Consider the following 12,576-nt stretch of genomic DNA (forward strand, 5'->3'; position numbering starts at 1 on the left):
AGATTTAAATGTTACTCTTCCTCTTAATTCTTTTGACCTTGAAAAATTTTATTTAAACAATGTTCTAATCAGGTTAAAATGAAGAAAACAGTAATTCATTGAGTAGGAGTGGGGGGAAGGGAAGGAGATTGTCACTGTTGTATTGCTATGAAGAGACACCATGACCACAGCAACTCTTATGAAAGAAAGTATTTAATTGGGGCTGTCTTAAAGTTTCAGAGGCTTAGTCCCTTATCATGGCAGGGAGCGTGGAGGCAGGCAGGTGTGGTGCTGGGTAATCTAATTCGCAAACCCAGAGCAGAACACTGGGCCTGTTGTAGGCTTTGGAAACCATTAAAGCTCACCCCTAGTGACACACCTCCTCCAACAAAGCCACATTCATTCCAACAAGGCCACCTTCTAATCCTTCTCAAATAGTGCCACGCCCTGGTGACTAGGTATTCAAATATATGAGCCGATGGGCGCCATTCTTACTCAAACCACACAGAGACCAAACAGATGGTTTCTGAAGCAAGCAGTCAGAATTACTAGCATTCTTTAATACCTAGGAACCAAGAGACAACTTTATGGAAGTTTAAAGGTAGCTGGATGGTGGCTCGTGCCTGTTATCCCACTAGCTGGGACACTGAAGCAGAATTGCCATGAATTTAAGGCAAGACTGGGGTACATAGCAAGATCTTGTCTCCAAAAAAAAAAAAAAAAAAGAGTCAAAAAAGGTCAAAACAAACTTTTATTAACGTTTTTCTTGCTATCAAAGTAATACATAATTAATGCAGAAAACATGGAAAACAAAGAAAAGTACAAAAAGAAAAAAAAAGGCTTGCTTGTTTGACATTCTAGCTAGACCTACATTTTTTTCTGCTTAGTTTATTTATATCAGGGGGTGATGAGCACAGTCCTTCTAGTCCTGTAATGAACAGGCTACAGCCTAGTGTCTTAAACCCTAGTACCTTGAATGAAGAAAGAATCTGTGACATCAGAGCAGACTAAATAACCTGTTAAGCTCAAAGAGTGAAAACAGATTCCTTTTGTGGCCACTCCAGAGGTGTCAATCATTGAAATCTAAGGTGGTTTTCAACTATCTGACTGAAGGCTCCACCTTTCTTGCAATAAGATGCAAAGGAAAACTCCAGTGAAATCTGGTTTTCTTTTCCTCTCATCAGGCTGGTAAAGATCAAGATTGCACGAGGTGTTGATGATAGCATGGGGGACGTCACTGGAGGGAGCGTTACGTTGGTGTAACCTCTATCTATCACTATCTGTCAAACTTGCCCATATCCTTTGAGTCAGCAATTCCTTTCTAGGAAACAATCCCACTGATACACACAAGTAAAGTCACACTTGGACAAGATTATTCATTACAGGTTTAGTTGTAGTAACAAAGACTGGAAACAACCTAAAATTCCATTGATGGGCTGTGGGTCAGATAGATGGGATACCAGGGCTACAAAGGAAGGGGCAGGCCTGGATTGAATGGTTTCTAAAGCACACTCCACAGAAATGGATGTCATAGCCATTAATTCCTCACTATATATGTAATGAATGATAATAGCAAAGAGAATATTTCACTTATACATTCATAGAGTATTTCTAGAAGGAACCACAAGAAGCCAGTAATCTCTCAATTGTTGGGCATGGTAGATGTGACTTGCTTTTCACTGAGGGTCTTTTATACTTTTTTTTAATTTTGTGCCATAAGCATGTGTAATTTATGCAAAAACTACAACGCTAGGTAAAATATAACATTCTAAAGCAAGATGAACCCTCCCAGTCACTTCCTAGCAGTTTCTTTGCTTTGGTACTGGGGGCTGACTCTGGAGCCTCCAATGCTGATCAAAGCACCCATCAACAAGATACACTCCCAGGCCCGTCCTTGGGTGGTTGTTTTTGAGACAGGGTCTTACTAAGTTTCCCAGGCCTTTGACTTTTCCCCCTGGCCCTTGAACTCACTTTGTATTCCAGGCAGACCTTGAACTTGCACTCCTCCTCCCTTAGATTCTCACAAGGCTGATATCAGCTTTTACTTTGGGTGGCCATGCTCTTGTGCTGTCAGCTTAGGTCCTTCTGTTTCCTTCTCAATATTTTCCCTTTGCCCTGCCTCCAACAACACGGCAACTGAACACTTTATAGTTACCACCAACTGACAACTTAGGACATTCTAGTAACTGCTCAGTGGCTATGACGTCATTTAACTTTCACAGTGTCTCTCAGATGGTTAATTCTGTCTACAAGATCCCAGAAATCCTGGTATCCATAGGAAGCTGAAGCATCTTGACAAAGCCACACAACCAACAAAGGGTGAAGCTGGGTTTTAGACCAAGTCTACCTCTATAATCCAGGCTTTCTCTAGAAAACCGTATAACCAGTGACACAGAATCAGCATATATCTATATCTATATCTATATATATTACTATTCTTCTTTTATAGTTTTCAAATCAAAGGAATATAATATTTTGTATAGCCCTTAAAACCACACAGCATTGTATGAATGAATTGGCTAGATTCACACAGGCACCAACAACCAGAAGTAAGGTGTAATTGCTGTTCCCATTTTGCAAGCGAAAACAATGAAATCTGATGTTAAAAACTCCCCAGTGGATTGGAGCATGTAAATTACTGAACAAAGATTTGAATCGAGGCAGTTTGACTCCATGACCTGCGCCATCACTGCCCTGCCTGGAAACACATTTGTACAGTGCATGACCCTATGGGAGAGACCAGAGGAGAGCCTCCACTATTCCTGGAAATGGATCTGCAGAGGCTTCCTGGAGGATGGAGGCAGGATCTGAGTCTCAAGGTTTAAGGCATAGAGACGTCACGACATCCGAAAGATGTCATTCTGTCCTGCGCTGAAACAGTTCTGGAAAGATCAACATGCTTTTGGGGAGGGAAGGGACGGAAATTGTAGCACAGAGCCTCATATGACGTGTCTGGGAACTGTGCCATGTAATAGACGTTTCTGTCAGGGATTTCAAATTTTACTCAACATTCTGAAGTTTGGCTAAAGCACAGTCAAATGTTGACCAGGTTCCTGTCATCATCAAGTACTGTCAAAGGCAGGTGGAGGTTGGATTTAATGGCATTGTTTGTTTTTGTAATGCAACATCCTAGAAATCCGCAACTGAGCTGTAGCAAAGCTGAATCAAATGTGACGCCAAGAATAACATTAGAAGTGATGCCCTGCCATTCTGGTGCAGCTATAGCCAGACACATCCAGTAACAATCCTTTAGGGACCCTCAGAATCCTCCATGGCTCTGGGAATCCTGTCTCGCTCAGGGCCTTAACACCAGCCTCTTTGTCCATCATCTCCCTGACCAGGATGGAACAGTGACACGTCAGAAAGCCCTGGTCCCCGGAGCTACCTCTGTATTGTGTCAAAGTCCATAGTGGTATGACTAGCCTTCAGTCTTAAAATGACTTGAAAAATCTGGACTTGACCTCTGCCCGTGAAGGCATGATCCAGTTCCTGGCTGGAGAAAATCCAAGAACATGTGTGTAAGATGGTCTACTCTGCAGAGTTCCTAATTCTCCCTTAATTCAGCTGGGTGCCTTTATTTGGGGACACAGAAGAAGCAGCATGCTTTGATTACAACAATGTTTTTTTAAAATTACACTTATTTATTGTGTGTTCACGGGTTCTTAGCGCATGTGCCATGTCATATGTATGGCAATCAGAGGACAATTTGTGGAACTGGCTCTCTCCTACCATGGGGTCCTGGGGACTGAACTGGGTTCGTTAGACTAACAAAAGGTGCCATCTCACCAGCCCCCACAACAATATTTAATCAAACGTTCTTTAATATGTTTGTTGTGTCTCTTTCAAAAGTATCCACATAATAACTAATCTCCATTTGAATTGATTTTGCTATCAAAATCTCCCTGCATTTCCTTGGCCCGCTGATGCACGTGAGAATATCTAACAACTTGTGAGGGGGAAGGAAAGTGAGCAGAGGGTTCTTATGTGCTGCTCTTGCCAACTGTTAGGTTGTAAGTATTTCCCTCTTGTCAATTCCAAGCTGCCATCAGGAGTCACTGAACGTAGAAGTGATGAGCACAGTTTTCTCTTGAGCCTAACCACACCAGCCAGCTCTGGTGGATGTCCACTGGGCTCCATCTGCTCTTAGGAGGACACGATTGCCACAGCCTCAAACCCCCAAATCCCTTTTCTGATTCAGGTCCCTGGGATCTTTTCCCTGCCCACTTAGATTAGATACTCCCTGCCCGATCCAGTGGCTCTCTATTCCCTTTACTGCCCTCTAGTTTTCAATGTCCTCCCTGCCGAACAAAGTTATTATTTTTAACAAAAATATAGAATACCCAGTTACATTTGAATTTCAGTGAACAAAGGAAACTTTTTAGCATGATCATGCAATATTTAAAATATATAAATATTAGAAATTTATTTGTGTGTATCTGAAATTTTTCTGGGCAACCAGCTTTTATCTGGCAATGACATGCCTGACCCACCCCAAACACTGATCTTAGGAAAGTCACCAAACCTCTTAGAAGTTTATACCCTCATCCATGAAGTGACATTAAAATGACTCAGTTTCTTTCAGGGATAATCCAAGGGCATTTCAATCTGTGGACTGAGCTCTGTCTTGTGCACATCCTGGCTCCTCTAACTTAGCTGGCAGCCTGTGTCTGTCTGTGATAGAATCCATTGTCGTACCTGTGCGGACATTTCCACCCAGCAGATGCTGAGGGCTTGGCTTGCTGAGGCGACGGTTACAGCTGAAGCAGATTAAGAAGCTCGCGCCGCCGGGCGGTGGTGGCGCACGCCTTTAATCCCAGCACTCGGGAGGCAGAGCCAGGTGGATCTCTGTGAGTTCGAGGCCAGCCTGGTCTCCAAAGCGAGTACCAGGAAAGGCACAAAGCTACACAGAGAAACCCTGTCTCGAAAAACCAAAAAAAAAAAAAAAAAAAAAAAAGAAGCTCGTGCCTTCTCTCTCTGGCTCCGTCTATGAGGTAGCAGGGACTTTTTAGTTTCTACATAGCACATTATAAGTCTCACTACTCACAGGAAAAGTCACCCAGTTCATGGTTATAATAAATCTGAATCTGCCTGGAATTGAGTGTTCCCATAATGGAGATAAATAATTTTCAAAACTGGTCTCAACCAATAAAATTGTGTTGGTTCCAGTTAGCAAGGTTTACTCTTCTAAGTAGAAACAATCCACTATAAGCATAACACATTATACATTAATACATTTGGATTTTCATGGTGGTGGTGGTGATTTTGTTTTTTCTTTGAGTTTTAATTTTTTTTATAAAATTCTTAAATAACTTAGACAAGCAAAAGGGCATTCCTGGTAATTGGCACTCAACGCATACTTGTTTGATCTACCTGACAACCCTCATTTATTAGTTTAGGAAGAACATACTGTTATGGTTATAGGGTCAAAAGAGAGGTGGTCTCTGGAGCTCACCCAGCATATCAGAATTATCACAACTTGGTACTTATGGCTGTATTTTTAAAGGGATCGACAGGGGAAATGTATGCTGAAATACTCTGTGTTCACCTATTTCAGCATCTGGGTCCTGAAGTTGTGGCTGTCTCCTTGTCCACATCAGCCTGCCCACCGTCATCTGCCTGGTCTGTGACAGGTCTTACCTCACCTTCTGGCAGTGTAGCTCCTCTTGCACAAGCAGAGCTATTATAATAGGTAACTTAGTGCCCTAGGGAGCACAGCCAGATCTGAGAAAAGAGACCTACCTCAACTGTAAGCTCCTTCTATCAAACTCCTTATCCATTTGCTGCTGTGTGTCACAGGCCCCACTAACGAAAGATACTAGAAGTACTGTGCCATATGAAAAGAATGGTCAGCCTTTGCCCATGACAACTATCTATATATCCTACCTCACTGAGAGCAATGAGCTACTGATGCCCACCGTGAGTCCGACCAGGGCTTGGCTGTGTTCCAGACTAGCTGAGAAGCAAGCATCAAGTCAAGCTGCCAAGTGTGCATGATATCAAACAACCGGCACAACTTGATAATTTAGAGATGCCATCACTCCATGAACAGACAAGAACTAAGCCCCGGGAAAGCAGTGGCTATTTTCACTGCCTCTTATCACCCTAAGGTATGAATGCTTTCCCTGTGTCTTGTGAACAGTGAGCATCTATAAACTTCATTTGACGCTTCTCTTCTGAACTCCAACTAGTTTATCTATATTCAGAGATAATATACTCAGTGTTTTATATGCAGAGAAATACAAGAAAGGAAGGAAAGCCAAGCCAGGCCTGGTGAGACGAATTTGTAATGCCAGCATTTCAGAAAGCTGAGGCCAGAGAATCAATGTCAACTGTACAGTTACTAGAAAATGTGCTACTTATTACACTGGTGTGACTTCACAAAGACACGCTAACTTCTCTTGAATTCGTTTATTTTGCCTGAGGCCACCAAGATCCTGGGCATGTAAAACTGGAAAGCATCCCAAACAGCTGAAATATCTCTTCTCTGGGTGGGACCTGGATGATAGCATCAGACTTCTCAACATTCCAGAATTATTTCTCAACTCTGAGGGCAACTCCAGTAACAGCCCTTTGGGTTGTTGAGTGGAGAGCAGCAGAACCACAGAGCATGGACAGACTGCTGGAGCAGGGAAAGAATTTAGAGATTATATTCTGTGGAGGACTGAGGTGGGAAAATACCCTGCCCCAACACCTTCCTGTTAGTCATCATCTCAATGTCCATACCTGCAAACAGCTGTATTCCTATAGTACAAGGACCCAAGGATTTGGTAATGTAGTAAAAAGACAAGGCCAATTTAGGAGAATCTACATTCAGCCAAAGGTTTTGCAACCTCATTCTGAATCCTGCATTCCAACTCATTCAATAAGGCTATTCAGACCCTCACAAGTCTGGCCAAAAAAAAAACAGTTATATAATATCAGACAGAACAGTCCTGGGCCTGAGTCTCCTTCTCTTGAGCACAACCTGCCCAAGACTACATACCTGGGTCCCTTAGTAGCTTCCCGGGGCCTTCGATGAACAAACTAATCACAGAGAAGGAGTGTATATAAAGTATACATACTGTTGTTACAGAGCGATAGGAGAATCAGATTTAATCAGCAGCTGTGGCTTAGGCACCAACCCGCAAAGCAGATGTTTTGTATTGCCAGGCATTGTGATCCCTTGTGAAGCTGACTAGTAAGAAAGTCAAGCTCTCTCTCCTATCACTCACTGTCTCTCATCCACCTGAATTTTACCTACAGGGAAGTAACGTGGTTTCCTGGAAAAGGGATCTAGATAAATCATCTCACAAGAGCCCAGATGTGCACCAATGTGGAGAAGCCACAGGCCTGGCAGAACAGTGACAGCAGACCATAGCCCAGGCTGCTTGGATACTTCAGATCACAAGGACAGCACTGTAGAGCTGTGATCATAGTAGGTCTGTGAGTCAAGGACTTTCTGTCTGTCTATCTATCTGTCTGTCTATCTATCTCTCCTTCTTCTTCCCCTCCCTCTCACTCCCCCCTTACACACACACACACACACACACACATACAACATATACACAGAGCAAGCAAGAGACAGACACACAGAGAATTCAGTACTTTCAATATATCACCTATCATTCTTTGACCTCGACTTGCTTACCAGGATCTGAATTCTTCTGTAGCACTTTCAATCAATCCAGGTGGATTTGCTTCAGAGCAATGAGCCCCAGTGTCTCAGATGTGGAGAGTGCTTCACACATCCAAAGTATTTTGTGGAAATGTTTCCACTCTGAAGATTAGAAAGACCTTTCCTCCCTCCATGAATCCAGCTTGCATGAATACAGAAGAGGCTTTATTCAGAGGAACTAAGACATTCTCTTATTAGCAAATAACTCAAAAGGGCAGGGAAGGGAGGTGAAATACATCATAGGCAGGCCAAAGGAATTCCCTGGTCTTGACACAACATGTGATTCTTTCAAGTGGGTTCTTAGTACCTTCATTTGGAGGGAAGGAGTGGAGGGAAAGTCAATGCTTTGCATGCTCAGTTTCTGCCCATGACACTGAACTCAGAGAACTGAGATCTTTGGAGAAGCCAAGGGTGGTTTAAGTGACTTGCCAGAATAAATTAACTGGTTTCTCTAAGCTGAAGTTTCTAACTTTGAAGCACAAGCAGCAGTCACTAAAAAACCACCCCACAGAGAGAAGCAAGCACAGAAACTCTGCCTGAGGGATCTCCCTGCCCTGTTCAGGATCACACAGTGATTTCTTATCACCAACCAGCTTATCAACATGTTGGTATCAGAGCACTCATCCTAGCAGATCTAGAGAAGAGACAGGAGCAGGTGCAGCAGGCACCTAGGCAGGGAAAGTCTTCCTTATTATCCGCAGGGCCACTCCTAAAATGCCTGGCATATCCCAGTTTTCTAAGGAAAAGGTATCTCCATGCACAGCAAAATAACAACGGCAAAGAAGAGATGAAACAGCTGGGCAGAGGTGCATTTAGCTTGCTATTAGGGAATCTAGGTCTAGCCCCAATGCACACTGGGAAATCTCAGGCCAGACCAAAAAGTTGTTAGTAGCTACACTAGGATTGGAGCATCAGAACTGAGGCTTTAAGGCCAGAACTGAGACTGACCTAGCTGGCAACTGTCAAGAACTTAGGACAGTTAGCCTGGCTGCCCTTCAGAATCAGCCAGTGCCTTCCAAACAGACACAACATACATCTCCCTAATATCCTCTTTCCAAGTAACAGCAATAATTTCCCCAATACAAGACATTTCTCAGAGCCTCTCTTGCAGAAGAAGCTGTTAAATTACACTTTGTTTCACTTTGCAAACATCTTCTGTCTGATGACAAGTGAAACTACATTCTAAAAGCAACTGCAAGTTCCCTAGTCCCAATGACTTCTCTTTTCTCTGAGCTATTCCCTTTAGTTAAATCACAGGCCCACCCATCTCCAACCCTAGCCCTCAGCACATTGCCTGCCACAGCTGAAGCGTGTGCAGAGCATTTCTCTCTTGGAGGCCTTAAGTACCAAATGGAAATGCCTTTCTTTTACTCACCTCAAAAGTACTAATGAACTCTGGATTCCATCACCACTAGAAAAGCAGATCTGAGTAGTAATTCTGGGGGACACAGCCAGCACCCTACAAAAGAAGATAGCTGCCTTTTCCTCCCTGTGTATATATTCCCACCTACCCTTCCTCTCTCGATCACAGCAAAGCTGAAGTCCCCGAAGTTTCAGTTAGTAATGGCAATGTACACTAGCCTTTCTTGGTTACTAATACATACTAAAGTGTGAGTGAGATTTGGGGGCAAGTAAGGGCAGCTCAGGAAATCAGTGCCTTCCTCAAGTTTTGCTGTGAATTTAAAATTACAGAAAAAAAGGTCTACACACACACACACACACACACACACACACACACACACACACACGATGAGTTCTTCAAGTGGAAAACTCACTAAGACACAGAGAAAAGAATCTGTAATGGTAGAAAAGGATTTCAGAGTTACTGTACTAATATTTTGGTTTAGGGAAACTCCATTTCTCACACAAGCAAATGACAATCAAAGGCATTGGCACTCATAAAGATCCATGCTGGTGGCATACAAAGGGACAAGACAGAATCACCTGGCCTTCCAAGCCCCATGTGCCTGTCTTTTGCTGACTGTCAAAAGCACACGCTTGGCTGCTGTCAGGACCATTCATGCTTGAGAAGCATGCTCAGAACTGTGAGGGATGAAGACACGCACGGGCTGTGACTCCTGACATAAGAACCTTAGCAGAGGGGGCTGGAGAGATGGCTCAGATGGTTAAGAGCACTGGCTGCTCTTCCAGAGGTCCTGAGTTCAATTCCCAGCATCCACATGGTGGCTCACAACCATCTGTAATGAGATCTGGTGCCCTCTTCTGGCATGCATGCATGCATGCAGACAGAACACTATATACATAATAAATAAATAAACCTCTTTTTAAAAAAAAGAACCTTAGCAGAAGGCACGGGGGAAATCTAGGAGTAAGGCAAAGGGGAGAATTATCTAAACCAAGGCCCCAGTCTGAGCACTGCTTGTCTGCATGTATGCATGTGCATCATGTATGTTCAGTGCCCACTGAGGCCAGAAGAGGGTATCAGGTCCTTGGGAACTAGAGTTACAGATGGTTCAGAGCCACCAGGTAGATCCTGGAAACTGAACCCAAGTCCTCTTGAAAGGGCAGTAAATGCTCTTAACTTCTGAGCCATCTCTCCAGCTCCCCATAATAGATTTTCAGTAGCACCTACCATCTCGTTTTTTCCAGAGGAAAATGTTTAGGAGACTAGCTCATCCCTGGCCCAGTAGGCTGGCTCTCCCTAGTAATGTCACAGGCAAGGCCCCAGGTGAACTGACAGTCATGCTGGGAGAGTTCCCCGAGGGAGACGTTCCAGCTCTTGAAAATTCTAGAATGGGTGTTTACTCTCTCGTTTATCTTCATAGCAGCCCTGTAAGTGATGCTCTAGTATTATTCTGGTACTACAGAGTAAATAAACAATAACACAGATCTTGGGGTAACTCAGACAGTGTCAAACAGCTAGCAAATGGTAGAGTTGGGCTTCAAACACTTAACTGTTGCTCAAAAGCCTATGGGCTCCATGTGCACCCCCATGAAAAGCTGTTAAAGACAGCATCCAGACCATTAACATACAATGTTTATCTACATGTGAATGCATGTCTAAGTTCGTCTTTTTCTACATAAATATGTATAAAATATATGTGTGTGAGCATATGAGCTGAAAAGACTCTTCCAGACTAGGCTGACAAGAGTTCCACTAAAACTACTAGGGACTAGGTACTACCAATGGGACCCTTACTTCCCCCTGTTGCCTTGTTTAAACTTTTTTTTCATGGATGCATGCCCCCTATTTAAAAAGCACCTTTTTATTAAAAAGAGAAATCTGGATGTTGTAGGAAGCAAAACAATCTAAAATGTATTGAGTTATTTTTAAAAAAAAATTGTTAAGTGGAGAAAAGAAACTCCATGCTGCAAAGGCCTGAGACAGCATGTGGTGGGGAGCTGGAATGGCGGGGAGCTGGAATGGCGGGGAGCTGGGGCAGTGGCTTCCTTCAGTGCAGGAGACAGACTCAGCTCAGGGCTGGTTCAGCTGCCTTTTTAAGTCCCGAGAGCACTAAAAGTGAAACAACCTGCCTTCTTCCCCCATCTTCCTTCTCAAACTAAAAACCCCTGCTCCCTCTAGGACCGGTGCCTCAAAGAGTAGAAGAACGGATGACCTCACTTCTTTCAACTGGCAGACCTAACATTTTATGTACACCAACGGGAGAGTAAATCCACGACTCCTGACACTGTCCTAGCAAAGGCCGCTGCTGTAAGAATCTTCAAGCAATCTTTGCAAGGTAAAAAAGCTGAATGTGATATTAAGAGTGTGTTTTGTAAATGATGTGGGGTTCTTATATACAGAACCACTTTCAGCCTGGAGTCATTCTGAATGCTGTCTAGGTATCTGGAAATGGGTGGGCAGCAGACCAGGGACCCTCCTGTAGAAGAAATCAACCAAAGGGAAGAAGAAGGAGTCTGTTCAAATTTGACCCAGCCTAGAAGACTTGGGCATTGGAGGGGTCACTCAGAGTGAGCCACACCCCTTCAGATTCAAGTCAAGACATCCAGTAAAAGGGAGCTTCAAACACAAGCTAGCTAAGATGTCATAGGTCCTTCCTTGACATCTTTATCCTTTGTGTATCCTGAACCAAGGAGACTTCAACAACTTGAGGACTGTGGCAGACCTTCAAGCCTCCTCGGGGTGACCTGGGACAGTAGGATTACACTGTGACATGTTTTGGGGGTGTTCTGGGAGCAGTGGGGTCAGCATTAGCAGATAAGGGCAACTCAGTTACACAGAGACTAACAGGCTTACCAGGAAGATACCCAAGAGGCCACTAGGAAGAAGGCAGAGGAGAGGATGGATGTGAGAGGAAGCCAGCAGGGCTGGATGGCACACAGAAGCTATTTCTCTCCTTTACTCAAGCTCCACCAGGGACTCCTAAGAAACCACTGCACAAAACCTGGAGGTGAACAAACCGTTTGGAAACAGCAAGTCCTGACAAGATCCGGGAACACAAGCACTATGCTCAGACATTATTACTGTCTGTATAGCCCCAGGTTGTTGTTGTTGTTGTTGTTGGTGGTGGTGGTGGTGGTGGTGGTAGGGGCTTTGTATGATCTGAAGAAACTCAGGTCAGAACATCTTAGGTGCTTACAGACATAAAAAAGTAGGATACTAAATGTTACCCTCTTTCTCAGTGGTGTGTGTGTGTGTGTGTGTGTGTGTGTGTGTGTGTGTGTGTGTGTGTTTAAATCACGTCAGCTGTAGCTTTTTTTTTCTCCTTATAAAACATTGTGCATTTCAGCTTTTCTTTTTTCCTCAAGACATGCTGAGTCACTTTTTTTTTTTTAAAGAAGAAAGTAGAGAGTGATCATGCTTCTTAGGGCTAGCCTCAAGGATGACTTAAGCACACTTTCCCCCCAGTTGTGATTCTTTCGACGCAAACGACGTCACATTGTGCAATCTTAATAAGGTTTCCAATCAGCCCCACCCACTCTGGCCCCACCCCCACCGTCCAACAAAGATTTTTATCAAA

Source organism: Peromyscus californicus, unplaced genomic scaffold (genome assembly GCF_007827085.1).
Source record: "Peromyscus californicus insignis strain IS unplaced genomic scaffold, ASM782708v3 Scaffold_6__1_contigs__length_162567912, whole genome shotgun sequence".
Taxonomy (NCBI): Eukaryota; Metazoa; Chordata; class Mammalia; order Rodentia; family Cricetidae; genus Peromyscus; species Peromyscus californicus.